Source organism: Phocoena sinus, chromosome 12, assembly GCF_008692025.1.
Source record: "Phocoena sinus isolate mPhoSin1 chromosome 12, mPhoSin1.pri, whole genome shotgun sequence".
NCBI classification, from domain to species: Eukaryota; Metazoa; Chordata; class Mammalia; order Artiodactyla; family Phocoenidae; genus Phocoena; species Phocoena sinus.
The window spans coordinates 83,102,418-83,117,379 of record NC_045774.1 but is presented as its reverse complement, the minus strand read 5'-3'; positions in this window follow the sequence as shown (position 1 = coordinate 83,117,379).

The window sequence follows — 14,962 nt, the reverse complement described above, 5'->3', positions numbered from 1 at the left end:
CTAGATAAATCTTTCAGGGCACACTCAGAAGCAGTTCAAGACCTACATATCATGGTTTAATTTAAGCCCTCTCCTGAAAATTGCTTTTCCCCGGTCTTTCCCCACTACACTCTCCGATACTCCTCACATTCGAGTCACTCCCGAAGGCCCCCACGGTCCTTACTGGTCACAGTTGAAGGTATTAAGGGGCGAGTTAGCATGTGTAGCTCATTAGAAGGTGTTAATTATTTTTTAAAATGTATTTATTTGGGGGCTGTGTTGGGTCTTCGTTGCTGCGCACGGGCTTCTCATTGTGGTGGCTTCTCTTGTTGCGGAGCACGGGCCTAGGCACAGGGACCGCAGTAGTTGTGGCTCGTGGGCTCTAGAGCGCAGGCTTAGTAGCTGTGGTGCATGGGCTTAGTGGCTCCGCGGCATGTGGGATCTTCCCGGACCAGGGCTTGAACCCATGTTCCCTTCATTGGCAGGCGGATTCTTAACCACTGCAACACCAGGGAAGTCTCGGTGTTACTTACTTTTCATGCATTCATTGCTACTGGGTATTAAGCAGTCCCCTGTGGAAAGTGACCAGACATGTCATCTTTGTTATTGTTGCTTAAGCTCTTATTTGGAAGTTTTCAAAATACACAAAAGTAGAAAGAATAATACAGTGTGTCCCCCATGTACCCATCGCTCAAGTTTAACAGTTATTGATATTTATCAGCAGTTATTAATTTTGTTTCATTATCCCCTTACACTTTTTCTCCCCTCTGACATATTTTATGGCAGACAACTTCAGGCTGAATGTGTAGTTTTTATACAGAGGAGTTAAGCAGGTTTCAGAGGATTTCAGAGAATGGGTCCCTGGCTGAGCAGCCAGTCTAGCTGGGGGGTGACACGGGTGTATCAGCGTGAAGGAGGCATGAGCCCAGGGCTAGGGTAGCAAAAAATCGATGGATGTTTTTAAATATATCTTTTCTGAGAAAGAAACAATTGATCTTGACTGCAAACCAAAAAAACGGTCTTGTTCTTTTAAGGTTTTGTTTCACCTACAGTATAGGAAGATTGTGCTTATGTTCACTTCAAGATATTTATTTTAGACGTAACATACTTACAGTTACACTGGGTTTAAACATCCTGTTGTAAGCACGATGGTAGCCCATTGACTCTCTGTTTTATAGCCTGCTCTTAAAGACCATGACAATGATTTCGCAAATTTTAGAAAATACATTAAAAAGTTTCATCATCGCCTACATTCAGGAAAATCATTATTATGGGTTCAGTTCTCTTTGATTATATAGTATATTTCCATCTCTTTTCCTTTGGGAAAGTGGCAGTTAAAGTCTTTGGGGCTGTTGTGTTACTTACGGGAGGCTCTGTTTCCAAATCCTCAGCACGCGTCGTTCAGGACAGTCCCCCGTCTGCCTTTGAATGTGAATGTAACCCAGCGAATGCGTCCCTCTCGCGCGGGCGTGTCCGGCAGAGGGGGTGTGTCCAGCGCCCTGTGTGGCTCAGCCCTCGGTGCAGAGGCGTCCTCCCTGCTGTGGCTCACAGCCCGTCCGCGCCTCCGGCGCCCGCCTCCCCCTGGGGGTTGCTGAGGGCGCGGCCGGGGAGCGCCGACCTCCTGCACCTCGGCGTCCTTAGCCCTCCGTGGCTCGAGCCGGCCTCTCCCGAGGGCGCGGGTGACTGAGGCTGTGGTCGGGATGGCCCAGGACGGGGAGCAGCGGCACGCTGACGTCATCAGTTGCTCAGGAAAAAATCCACTGGGCTTTGTTCTCAGGTTACTGTTTCCCTTCATTGTGGTGGCCTCGGCAGTCCAGTAAGGCGAGGCCAGGATTGTGTTCTTAGGGTCTTTTTCTGCTCTTTGAGGGGGACTCAACCCGACCACCTCTGAAGGAGAGGGGAGGAGCGCGCAGGCTTTGGCTTCAGTTGGTACATTCCGGTGCCCAGCCCCAAGCTGCGGCCCGGAGGAAACCCCCCGGGGGGATGCAGGGAGGGTACCGGACGAAATGCCGAGCCCACAGTCTGGAAAGCTGCGTTTGTTTCCTCGGGCGGCCATAACAAGCAGCACGGACTGGCTTAAAACAATAGGATTTTTTTTTTTGACGGGGGCGGAGGGGAAGGGGGAGGGTACGCTGGGAACACTGTAGGATTTATGCTCTGCAGTTCTGCGGGCTGGAAGCCTGAAGTCCAGGTGTCAGCAGAGCCACCCTCCCTCTGAGACGCAGGCGCGCACCCTCCCTTGCCTCTTCCCAGCTGCTGCTGGCACGCCGGCAGCCTCTGCCTTCGTGGTCACCTAGCGCTCTCCTTATGTGTCTCTGGTTTCACAAGGCCATCTTCTTGTAAGGACACCAGTCATGTTGGATTAGGGGCCCACCCTCCTCCGGTACGACCTTATCTGGACAAATGACACCTTTTTTCCAAATAAGCGCACATTCTGAGGTATCAGGGGTTAGGACATCACCATGTCATTTTAGGGGAAACACATTTCACCCGTAAGAAGAGCACAAGGTACCGGTACCGACCTGGTGCGAAGGAGGTGCCAGCGGCCTTGGACTAGGCCCGGCGAGGCGGCGGCACGCGGACTAGCCTCGGTATCAGCCGGCTGAGGACCGGAGGCTCTGCCCGACTGCCTAGGCTGTGCGCGTCTAGAGACACTCACACAGCTCAGGACACTTGCACAACCCCACTGCACACCTCCCACGGCAGAGTGTGCTAGCGTTTCCGGGCGGGGGGACGTGGAGACGCCGCCCTCGAGCGCCGGGGAGCGGGGGGCGGTCCGGACCCTCGCACTGGACGTGCGCGTTCTCAGCGCTCCCCGGGCCGTCCCCACCTCCCGCCACTTCCTGCCACCGCCTGCTTCTCTCCAGGTGCCTCCTTCTCTCACTCACTGTCCACGGTTGCTGCTACTCTCCTTTGATTTTGCCGTTCGAAACTTTTATGGCTTGTGTACACATAAACAAAAAAAAAACAGGGTCACTTCCTGGTCAAAGGTGCCACCTCTTCCTGGTCGGCAGGCTTAGTAATAAAACATGTTGCAGTGACGGTTTTTCTTTAATACACACTATATAAAATGTGTAGGAAAGAGCCCGCTTCCCTGCCAGACGCTATAAGCAGCAGGGGAGGGGTAGAAAAACACTCCTCAGTCAGCCCCTGGGGGTTGAGAATATGGGAGGTTAGATTTTTTTTTCTTCCAGTTACATAAAAATCACAGAAATGCCCCATTTCTGCTCAAATTCATTTGCGATATCACCGCTCTGACTTTTCCTTAGTTGAAAAACTAGTATCTGTCTGCAGTTTTTTAAATCGCATAAATAGCAACCTCCCACTCAGAGACAAACTGGAAACCTCTGTACACTGTTCTCTAATCAAAGCATCTTCACCCCAGTGGCACAGAGGGAAAAAAAAAAATCCAAGAAATAAGGTCCATCGGGCAAACTATGAAATCATAAAAATATTATGTAAAAGCATTTTAGTTATATTTGATAATACAACTAATTTAGCAATAAAATTGCTAAACCACTTGATTTATTGAATACTTTAAAAAAGTTCTCCTTTAAAACAATGAGAAGGTATGGCTGCAGGAAATTGCCCTGCACCTTCCCTTAGTAGAAATCATTAAGGCGGTTTTAACCATCTGAATGCAGGATCGTTTTACAAAGAGGAAGTCTATTTTATAGTTATAAAATTTCACATAGATAAAATTTGTCTTCAGGCCTGTGCGTGTTTGTGATCCATTGCCTGAATTACACCTGCAGCAGCCCAGGGAAAATGACTGATTCACCGACTCATTCCTCTAAAGCTTTATCAGCCATAACCTATTAAAATGTAAACGAGGCCGGTGGGAACCAGAGGACGATGCCAGATTCTGTTCAACTGGGAGCAGTGCCTTGAGTCTGCTCTCGCAGGTGGACCAGCAAGGCGCAGATGGCATCTCTTAGGAATGGGACTCTGGGTCTGAGGAAGGGTGTGGGTGAAGGTAAGATGCTTATCTTGGAATCACAGCTGTTAGATCCTGACCACAGGCTGTCGATCTCGAAAGTGCACAGAGCTGATCTCGGGTGCAGCCTTGTCAGCAGAGGTGCAGAGCCTAGTGAGAGCACGGGCTGAGGTCGCCCTGCTGCTCAGAAGCTCCAGGGCCAGGACTGAGGTGTCCTCACCCCCCAGTCAGTGCTCAGAACCTCCTCCCACCCCGACCCCATTGCCGCTCTTGAAACTAACTTTCAAATGTCACTAACTTAGCAGGTTTCCGGTTTGAATTTGTTTTATTGGAGGAGTCTACGGTAGATCGTTAATGTAATATTTTCGTCCACATTTAGCCATTTCAAAGATTAACATATGGCATAGATGAAACTGATAGTCAAGCAGATACCTTCTTAACTTTAGAAATGAGTTGCTAACCTCCATTGCAAAATTCTCAGGAAACCTACTTGCTTTCTTAACTGCTTAGAGGACTTTAAAGGGAGGCCCTCAAGCACAGTGTTCTCTGCCTACCTGCCTGAGTCTGCTGTCCCGGCCTTCAGCATCTGGGTGACACTGTCAGCACTTCCGCTGCCCTTTGCAGCAGCAGCGGTGGCTGTCAGCCTGAATTCACCCCCTGCACACCCATCACCCTCAGAAAGGCTGGGAGCGTGTGTCACTCTAACACCAGGGAGCACAGGCATCGACAGTCTAGTGGCCTAGTTACATGTCATTTCCATCTAGTTCATCAGTTACTTCTTGGTTTTAAAAGTATGGATACAAACTAAATTACAGAAACCATCCATTTTCCTTTATTTATTTAACTGTCATTACTACCAAGCAAAACAAAAACAAAAAACTCAGTACTCGTTACATTTTGTTAGGTCAAACCAAGTTGTTAACAGGGTGAAGAGTCAGTATACAGAATATTCAGTGAAAATCACACGAAGCCACTCTAAAAAATGTCATTGCTTTTATGTGGAATCTAGAAAAATGGTACAGATGAACTTATTTGCAAAGCAGAAACAGAGACAGATGTAGAGAACGAACTTACAGATAGCAAGCGAGGCGGGGGGCGGGGGGTAGGATGCACTGGGAGATTGGGACTGACACATATACACTACTATATATAAAATAGACAACTAATGAGAACCTACTGTACAGCACAGGGAACTCTACTCAGTGCTCTGTGGTGACCTAAATGGGAAGGAGATCCAAAATAGAGGGGACATATGGATACGTAGAGCCGGTCCACTTTGTTATACAGCAGAAGCTAACACACCATTGTAAAGCAACCGTACTCCAATAAAAATTTTAGAAAATGTCATCGCTGCCAAGCCATGTGTGGTTCGCATTCCTGAGAACAGGTAGCTGGTGAGAGTGGAGGACAAGCCCTCATTCACCCTGGTGATTTTGACGGTGACTGAGCACTTGCAAACCTTTCCACTCCTCCCTTCGGCCTCGGGGCGGCCATCCCAAGGGAGGAAGGACCGGGACAGGTGAGGGTTGCGGGGTGGCCTGAGACGCTGCGGTGGGGACAGCACGTTCGAGCTTCCCCACAACGGCCGCCCGTCCCGAGGTGGTGACCGTGAGGGTGGACAGACTCTCCGTGGCGCGCGCGCACGGAGGCCCTCGGCCCTCGTGCTCAACGTCCAGGGGAACCTCCACCTCGTCCGCGTCGCAGGCGCCACGCGCTGTCCCGGGCGCAGGCTGGAGGGGGCGGCACGGGTGCCGGCCGGTGAGGAGGTCACCCTGTGTGGCCCGACCCGCGGCTGCCTGCCCTCCTTCCCCAGGGGCACCCCAGCTCTCATCGGAAGTCAGAACAGGACCCTGCCGTGCGTGATACACCCGAGACAGCCAAAGCCCACAAGGACCATTAGCAGATTAAATCGTTTATATTCATACTGGTGATGTTCCGGAAGCTCTCTGCCTCAGAGGCGCTTGCAAAGCAGCTGTGACTAAAGGCGAACAGGCGCGACACGTGAGTCCTCCCTCCGGTTCCTGCAGCCAGGAGCCCAGGCTCATCACATCCCTGGGAGATGAGATTTCTGATCGAGGTGGACCGTCTGTCTTAAGGAAATAAGTAACCTGATGTAGAAGGATCGTAGAGCTTGGCACCTGGCTCAGAGAGGGTGAGCGTGGGAAGCACAGGATCTCAGCAGTCTCCCACCCTCCAGCGAGAGGTTAAAGGGACACAACCCACCAAAGCAACCTCCCTCCACTCATCCGTCCTTCCTCAGGGGTCCATGGCCAGGTCAGAGGGCTGACCTCTACCAGGCGGGGAAAACTTGTCCACCAGGAAGCTGCTGGCCTGTCCACATCCCAGAGGGCTTTCAGACATTTGGCCTGGGTTCTAGTTTATGGATTTTTTCCTGTGATTGTGAAATAGCCCCTTCCAAATGAAAGATTGACATATTTATTTATCTGCAGAACTGATACGAAGAACGCCTTGCTGTTTCTGCACACGGTTTGGAAACTATGCTTTCACTAGCGTTCGTTAAGATGCTTTGAAGGATCTCAAATTTGAACGGCAAATTACCAGCCCAAACCAGCACATTCATTAACTCCAAGCAGAAATAAATCTCAGTTTGTGAGAGTGGTAACATTAGCTTGAAAACAGGATACACTAAAATTATAAAAATCAAAATAGACTGTCACTTTTACTTGGTTTGTACACATTTTCTTAAAATTACAAAAAGGAATCCATAGGATAATTCTCCCTACTAGCAATATACATATGTATGCATATGTAATGCTCTCAAGCCAGCTTGGATAGATTTTAAAACGTTGTATATATTCATATGTATGTGTGTGTATGTTATATGTTTTCCTAAACCTGAGCAGGGAGTTATTCTTAGAGAATAGGCTGGGACAGGGAAAGAACAAGACAAGCCTGGAAAATCTACTTTTGTCAGAAAGTAAGGCTGTGTTCAAAGACTAATAAAGAGAAGAACACAGGCGCCAGCTTCAAAACAAAGGTCTCCCGCTGGCCAGATGGAAACATTTTGAGGATAAATGGTGATCCGTGTTATGCTGTGGCAAAATACACTGTTGCCTCGGAGAACTCAGAAGGCAGATGCTGTGTCTCTGGACTTGCGATTTTAGGGGAAGGGATTGGTTAATATTTGCCGCATTTCACAAATTACCACAAAATGGATGGGGTCAGAGACGACTGGCTACTTCATAAGCAGGAAGAAAAGGGAATAGACAATCCAGAAATTCAGAACTTGTAGCATTGAGAGGCAGCTGCTACTCAACTGCAAATAATAAAAGATGAAAATAAGAGAAGTACTAAGTTTGCAGCAAGGACTAGACCAAGGATATGGCTGTCAAACCCATGGTTTACATCTCTAGATGGATAAAATGGCACCCAGTAATTTCTTTCATTTGGAAAGAAGGGCTCAAGAAAAACAGACTGAAGAGAGTGGCTCTCTAGAACTCCCCAGTGTTAACATCGTACCACAGCGACCTTATCATATTCACTCTCTGCTATCTCTCTCTTTCCCCATAGGTGCATGCACACACACGTATCGCTATTGCACTTTCTGTACCCTTTGAGAGAGTAAATGGCAGATACGATGCCTGTTATCCCTAATACTTTAGCATTAATCTATGAAAACCCACAGCTAACATCATACTCATGGTCAAAGACTGAGTGCTTTCCCCCTAAGATCAGGAGTAAGACCAGCATATCAGCTCTGCCCCTTCTATTCTGCATCGCCCCGGAAGTTCTAGACAGGGCAACTAAGCAAGAAAAAGAGATAAAAGTCATCCAACTTGGAAAGTAAGACAGTTATCTCTGTTTGCTGATGATATGATCATGTACATGGAAAATCTGAAGGAATCTACTAAAAAACGATGAGAACTAATGAACAAGTCCAGCAAGGTTGAAGGCTACAGGACCAAAATACAAAAAACAATTGTATTTTTATGTTAGCAATGAACAAACCAAAATGACATCAAGGAAACACTTTTATTTACAATAGCATCAAAGAGAAGAGAGTACTTATGAATAAATTTTTGAAAGGAAGTGAAAACTGCTCTGAGAACTGCAAAACATTGTTGATAGAAACTAAGAAAGACGTCAACAAATGGAAAGACATCCCCATTCATGCACTGGAAGACTTAATGCTTTCAATGTGGCAATACCCCCCAAATTGATCTATAGGTTCAATACAAACTCTCTTAAAATATCATCGGTCTTTTTTTAATAAGTTGACAAGCTGATTGCAAAATCCCAGTGGAAATGCAAGAGACCCAGACAAGCCAAAGCAACTAAAAATAAGACAAAACAAAGTCGGAGGATCCATGCTTCCTGATTTCAAAACTTACTAAAAGCTGCAGTAATCAAGACTGTGGTACTGGCATAAGGATAAACATAGAGATCAAAGGGATAGAATTGAGAGTTCAGAAATAACCCTCACATGGTCAACTGATTTCTGACAATGATAGCAAGACAATTCAGTGGAGAAAGAATCATCTTTTCAAGAAATGGTGCTGGAACAACTGGATATCCACACGCGAAAGAATAAAGTTGTACCTGTTCCTTATAACGTATACAAAAAACTAACTCAAAATTGATCACAGACCTAAATGTAAGAGCTAAAACCATTAAGCTCTTAGAAGAAAGCCCAGGAGTGCATCTTCACCACCTTGGGTTAGGCGATGAATGGTTTCTTAGATATGACACCAAAAGAAAAGCTGGACTTCATCAAAATTTAAAACTTTTGTGTTTCAAAGGAAAACATCGAGAAAGTAAATGACATCCCACAGAATGGGAAAAATACTCGGAATGCATATATCTGGCAAAGGACTTACGTCCAAAATATATAAAAAACAACTTAACTCAATAATAAAAATACAGGGAGCCCTGGTCCGGGAAGATCGCACATGCTGCGGAGCAACTCAGCCCGTGTGCCGCAACTACTGAGCCTGAGCTCTAGAGCCCGTGAGCCACGACTACTGAGCCCACGTGCCACAGCTACTGAAACCCGCACGCCTAGAGCCCGTGCTCCGCAACGAGAGAAGCCACCACAGTGAGAAGCCCGCGTGCCGCAACGAAGAGTAGCCCCCGCTCGACGCAACTAGAGAAAGCCCGCGTGCAACAATGAAGACCCAACGCAGCCAAAAATAATAAATAAATCAATTAATTAATTTAAAAAGCTCACCATTAAAAAATTTTACAATAAAAATACAAATAGGCAAAGATCTTAATGCACGTTTCTCCAAAGAACATATACAAATGACCGATGAGGATGTGGAGAGATGCTTAACGTCATTGACCATTACGGAAACGCAAATCAAGACCACAGTGAGACGACACTTCACATATACTGGGATGGCTATAATAAAAAGTAGACAATAGCAAGTGTTGGAGAGGATGTGGAGAAATTGCAAGCCTCATACACTGCTGTAGGAACGTAAAAGGGTGGAGCTGCTTTGAAAAAATGTTCCTCAAAATAGTAAACAGTTTAGCGTAATTACCGTACGACCCAGCAACTGAAATGAAAGCATGTCACACAAACACTCTAAATAAATAGCCATAGCAGCATTCTTCATAACATAATTGTTGTATTTTAGATCTCTGCTAATTAGGCTAGCAAGCGTGGCCCTTTGGTTTACTCTTAACTGATTTCTAAGCAGGTAGAGCATTTCTGTGTTTATCACTTTCACTTGTTTTGTTTTGTTTTCTCCATGTCTTTTGCCCAGGCTTTCATTTTATTTCTGTTGAGGTGTCTTTTTCTTATTGAGCTGTATGTGAAGCAGATCTTACTAAGAAAATGAGCTGCGTTTGACATGATGGGTGGGGAGGTCTGAGATTCAGGGATCCACTTCAGTACTTGGCCCAGAGTTAATGGTGAAAAATCATGAACAAATAAGGATATCTGCTCTCACCACTTCTATTTAACAATTTAAATAGTGGGCACACCTGCCCCCCAAAGTGGGAGCAACCCAAATATCCGATTTGATGAATGGATAGATACACTGTGGCATATACAGCAATACTGATACCTGCTACAGCATGGATGAGCCCTGAAAACACTATCGTACAAGAAAGAAGCCAGTAACAGAAGGTCACGTTGTAGAGTTCCATTTATATGAAATGTCCAGAATAAAATCTACAGAGACAAACATCAGCGTTGAAGGCTAGAAGGGAGATTGGGGTGGTGGGGAGGATGAGGGGTATGTGCTCTTGGGTCTCTTCTTGGGGCTATGGAAAGGTTCTAAGTTGATTCTGATGATGGTGGTACAACTCTGTGCCTATACTGAATACCATTAAATTGTTTACGTTAACGGGTAAATTGTATGGTCGTGAATTATATCTTAAGCTGGGTTTTTAAAAAATATGTGTTTATTAAAGTGAAAAAAATTTTTTAATACTGAAAGTTCCAACCAATTACAGAGTTTAAGATCTGTTGGCATTTCTTTTTTATTTTTACACTGAGGGTAAAAGACTGTGTTCAAAATTACCTGGATTCATTTATTTTTTTCTCTGAAGTTATGTTTATTTGAAAAACAACAAGGTTAATTTGTTTCTGTTTATATTCAGTTTTAGAGTTGTATCTACATCCTTACTGATGTAATTTTAGTTTTGAATATTTAAAACTTTTATGTTTCCAGAATAAAAACTGTACATGTTATACCCAGAACAGTGTTGCTCCCTCTCTTATTCTTTCAACTTTGTTCCCACCCAAGTTCCATGTATCATTATGATCAATGTCATTAGTTTCTTGTTATCTTTCCTGAGTTTCTTTTTGGGAGAAGATTTTTGAGAAGCAACGAAGTAAAACATGAAGCAGTAAAAACTGAAAACATAATAAAATTGGATGATAGAACTAAAGTAAAATGGATAGACTCACTTATTAAAGGATAATAATATCAATTTTGGACTTCCCTGGTGGCACAGTGGTTAAGAATCGCCTGCCAATGCAGGGACATGGGTTCAAGCCCTGGTCCAGGAAGATCCCACATGCAGCAGGGAAACTAGGCCTGTGTGCCACAACTACTGAGCCTGTGCTCTAGAGCCCGTGAGCCACAACTACTGAGCCCACGCACCTAGAGCTTGTGCTCCACAACAAGAGAAGCCACCACAACAAGAAGCCTGCGCACCGCAACGAAGACCCAAGGCAGCCAAAAATAAATAAATTAAATTTAAAAAAAATCAATTTAGATTACAAAGCAAAACCTAAAACTAAGCACTGAGTTGGACACACACATTAAAAAAGTGACTCAATTTGAAAGTAAAAGATATATCAAACAAATTCACACAAAAAGAAAATAGAGACCCCAATACTATTATCAAACAAGATCGAATCTATAGAAAAAAACTTTAAACTAGACAAAGAAGTGACGTTACAATGATAAAAGGGTCCCCTGAAAATGCACACACATTGGCCCAGCAATTCCGCCTTTATTTAAGATGTATGTAAGGTTATGACTGTGTTATTGTTATAATAGCAAAAGGCTGAATATAGTCCACTACCCCCAAATTTTGTCATTAGGACTGGTTGAATGAATTGTAGTGTGGAACACTGTGTAGCCCTGGAAGATTAGCCCTGCTAAGTGACAGCCTCCAGGATATGCTGTTAAGTGAAAAACGCAGGACACAGGACAGTGTGTGCAGCTCGCTCGCTCCTGTCTGCGGTCGTGGTCTGTGCCTGGACGGCCTCGGCCTGGGCTGCGGGGTGTCTGTCATTTCTCTGCAGAGGAGGAGTGGGGAACGGAGCTCGAGGGGAGGAGGTGTTAAAAGTGGGGTTTTTTTTTCAAATATTGAAATAGGGTAAGAAAATGCAAATGGGCTAAGAAAGTATACAGGTATACCCGTAAATAACAAGGCATATACCTTCTTACCGTATTTGAATTCTTACCGTATATGGATGAATTACCTTTTCAATTAAAAGGAGCCCATTTTAAAAGGCTTAAAAGATGAAAATCCCTTCCAGTCCCAAAATTCTATTATATTATCACTATGCATTACACCGTTCAGTAAAGAATCTTCAGGAATCCACTGTGAATTGAGGTGTGACCATTAGAAAATGGTTGTTCATGTGATTTGAGACTTAGGGACTGCTGCGTATTTTGTAAACCACGTGTTTAATTTTGTCGCCAGAGGTTTGGATGTCAGAATGTACCACAGGGTAAGTCTGGTTATTTCTTTCCAAGATGAAGTGGATTGTCTGCCAAGGCCAGCATCTTGAAGCCCGTGGGAAAGTTTTAGAGGAACGCCCCCTTCCTCAACGCAGAGAAGGCATCGAGGTGGAGTAGAAAGTCCCTTGCTGTTTGTTTCAGGCTGTTTGAATCCTGGCTAACCGCTTCTTTCCGTGTGTTCTTGAGCAATTCACCTTGTCTCCTGCAATCTAAGATTCCTCCTACGGAATGGGGGGCGGCTACTTCTGCCCCACTGGTCTCCTGGGGGGTTGCAGGGAATCAGTGAGGGATGGATAAGGAGAGACTGATCACATCTAAGGGGTTATTTATGTCACTACTCAGCACCTGGAGGTCACATTGGAAACACCCCCAAAAGGAATAGCCCGATACTCAGCTGTCAGCTTTCTGGAGTCAAGAAGACAGCCACCGTGGACCGGCTGGCTCAGAACACGTGGGGACAGCTGCTCACTGACGTGTGCAAGTTGAAACTGTCCTGACACATGCGAGGCGACTTCAGGGCCGCGGGGCAGAGACACTCAGGCTAAGATCGGAGGAACAGAAAGGACGGTGACCTCAGACTCACAGCTGTCATGGCAAACCTGCCACGCCATCTTGCTTTGGGGAAATTGCCATTTCAAAGGCGGGTAAAGACGAGTGGGGATCAAAAGGCAATGTTAATAACTCAGAACCCAGATTAACGGTCGGGAGGGCCCTTTCCACACGTGAGCCCAAAGGAGAGGAATGAAGGGAAGTTTTCCTCCATCAGGTAAGGACTGCGGGTGGATCAGAGTCGGCCCGGCCCAGTTCCCGAGGGCCCCGCTCAGAGGCAGGAAGGGGGACACACGTGTGCCTTCCTGTACAGTTGGCAGGTGGGCACTCACACACACACCCGTGTCTCCAAAAAGGACCCAAAGCTGTTATGCATTACCGAGGTATTAGTATGGCAAAAGGTATTGCTTAATAAGTCAGCACATGCATTAAGAACGGTCTAAAAGTCATTTATTGGAAAGAACAAGCCCCGTTTCAAATGGTAATTTTATTACCATTTTATGCCGAAGGTTATCATTTGTCTTTTTAATATTTTCTTTTATATCCGATTTAATATTTTTATGAGACAACTTGAATAATAAATCATAAGATATGTCTTTATTTTATTATTTTTTTTTTTTTTTGCGGTACGCAGGCCTCTCATTGTTGTGGCCTCTCCCGTTGCGGAGCACAGGCTCCGGACGCACAAGCTCAGCGGCCATGGCTCACGGGCCCAGCCGCTCCGCGGCATGTGGGATCCTCCCAGACCGGGGCACGAACCCACGTCTGCTGCATTGGCAGGCGGACTCTCAACCGCTGCGCCACCAGGGAAGCCCATGTCTTAATTATATTTGACCTTTCTGAGTTTTCTCACTTCTCTGCTGTTCCTATAACAGAATTTCATCAGCAACAAGAAGTTAAACAGAGGTTTAAAAAGAGATGTTTCTGTGTGATGCAGGCTCAGAAAGACTTACTAGAAAAGGAACTTGTGTTAAAAAGAAAGTGGGGACTGGATATTAGTGGCTGATGAGCTTAGTACGCCCCACAGAATGATAGATGCTTAAAAAAAACCAAAAGGCAAAATAAACTTAGGTTCCATTTATGGAAATAAAGCGCTCGGAGCACAGGAAAGTAGTAGTTCTGTTTTCTGCTGATCAAACCACAACCGAGATAAAGAGCTCAATTTGGGGGAACACCATCTAGGAGCGATACGGAGGAGGGCCTCCAGAACAGGGAGAATCTGGCAACAGCCACGGGAGGAAGCACAGAAGGCACTGGGAGGATTAGCCTGAGAAGAGAAGAAGAGAGGGACACAGGACAATAGTCTGAACTTAGACAGGAAGCCACCAAGTGGAAGAAAGTGTAAACTTGGGTTCTGTGCATCCACAGAACTAGGGTCCCTATGCAGAAATCAGAGGGAGGCATGTTATGGGGTAAATTATCTAAAATTATGTTCTTGCAAGTAGATCTCTCTGAAATGGAATGTGCTGTCTTGGACAGTAGCCGGTTCCCAACACTGAGGTGCAAGATAAAGGGACATCTGGGGCTTCCCTGGTGGCACAGTGGTTAAGAATCTGCCTGCCAATGCAGGGGACCCGGGTTTGAGCCCTGGTCCGGGAAGATCCCACATGCCACGGAGCAACTAAGCCCGTGCGCCACAACTACTGAGCCTGCGAGCCACAACTACTGAGCCCGCGTGCCTAGAGGCCATGCTCCGCAACAAGAGAAGCCACCACAGTGAGAAGCCCATGCACCGCAACGAAGAGTAGCCCCCGCTCACCACAACTAGAGAAAGCCCGCGCGCAGCAACAAAGACCCAACGCAGCCAAAAATAAATAAATTTTTTAAAAAAATGATGAAGGGACGTCTGTCAGGCGCACGGGGAGCAGTGCCTTCTAACAGAAGGAGACTCGTGCAGGCTGGAAACGTCCTGGTCCATCCTGCCGAGACCCGAGCCCCTACCACAGGGGCAAGAGCCCTAGAAACAGACTGGTGTGACTGAGGGACTGAATTATTTTGTTGTAAGTAACTGTAATGTAACCGTCCTATGAGGGTAGAGGGGACCACATTGGAAAGTGCAGCCGGAGAGTCTAGAAGAAATCCCTGCGTTGAGCTGGAGTGTGGACTAAACCACCCTAAGGGTTCCAATCTGACCTCCTAATGCTTCCCTCACCCCACTCCACTAACACGAACTGGCTCGTGTCTCCTTGAACCCCCCGTGCTATTTCATGTTGGTGAAGGTTTTGTCTGCGTGGAACGCCCTCCTCCAGCGAGGTCTGCTTTTCCTCATCCTTCCTCACATTCTCAGTGACTCTTCTTCTGGAAGACCTTTCCCCCTACCCCCAACACT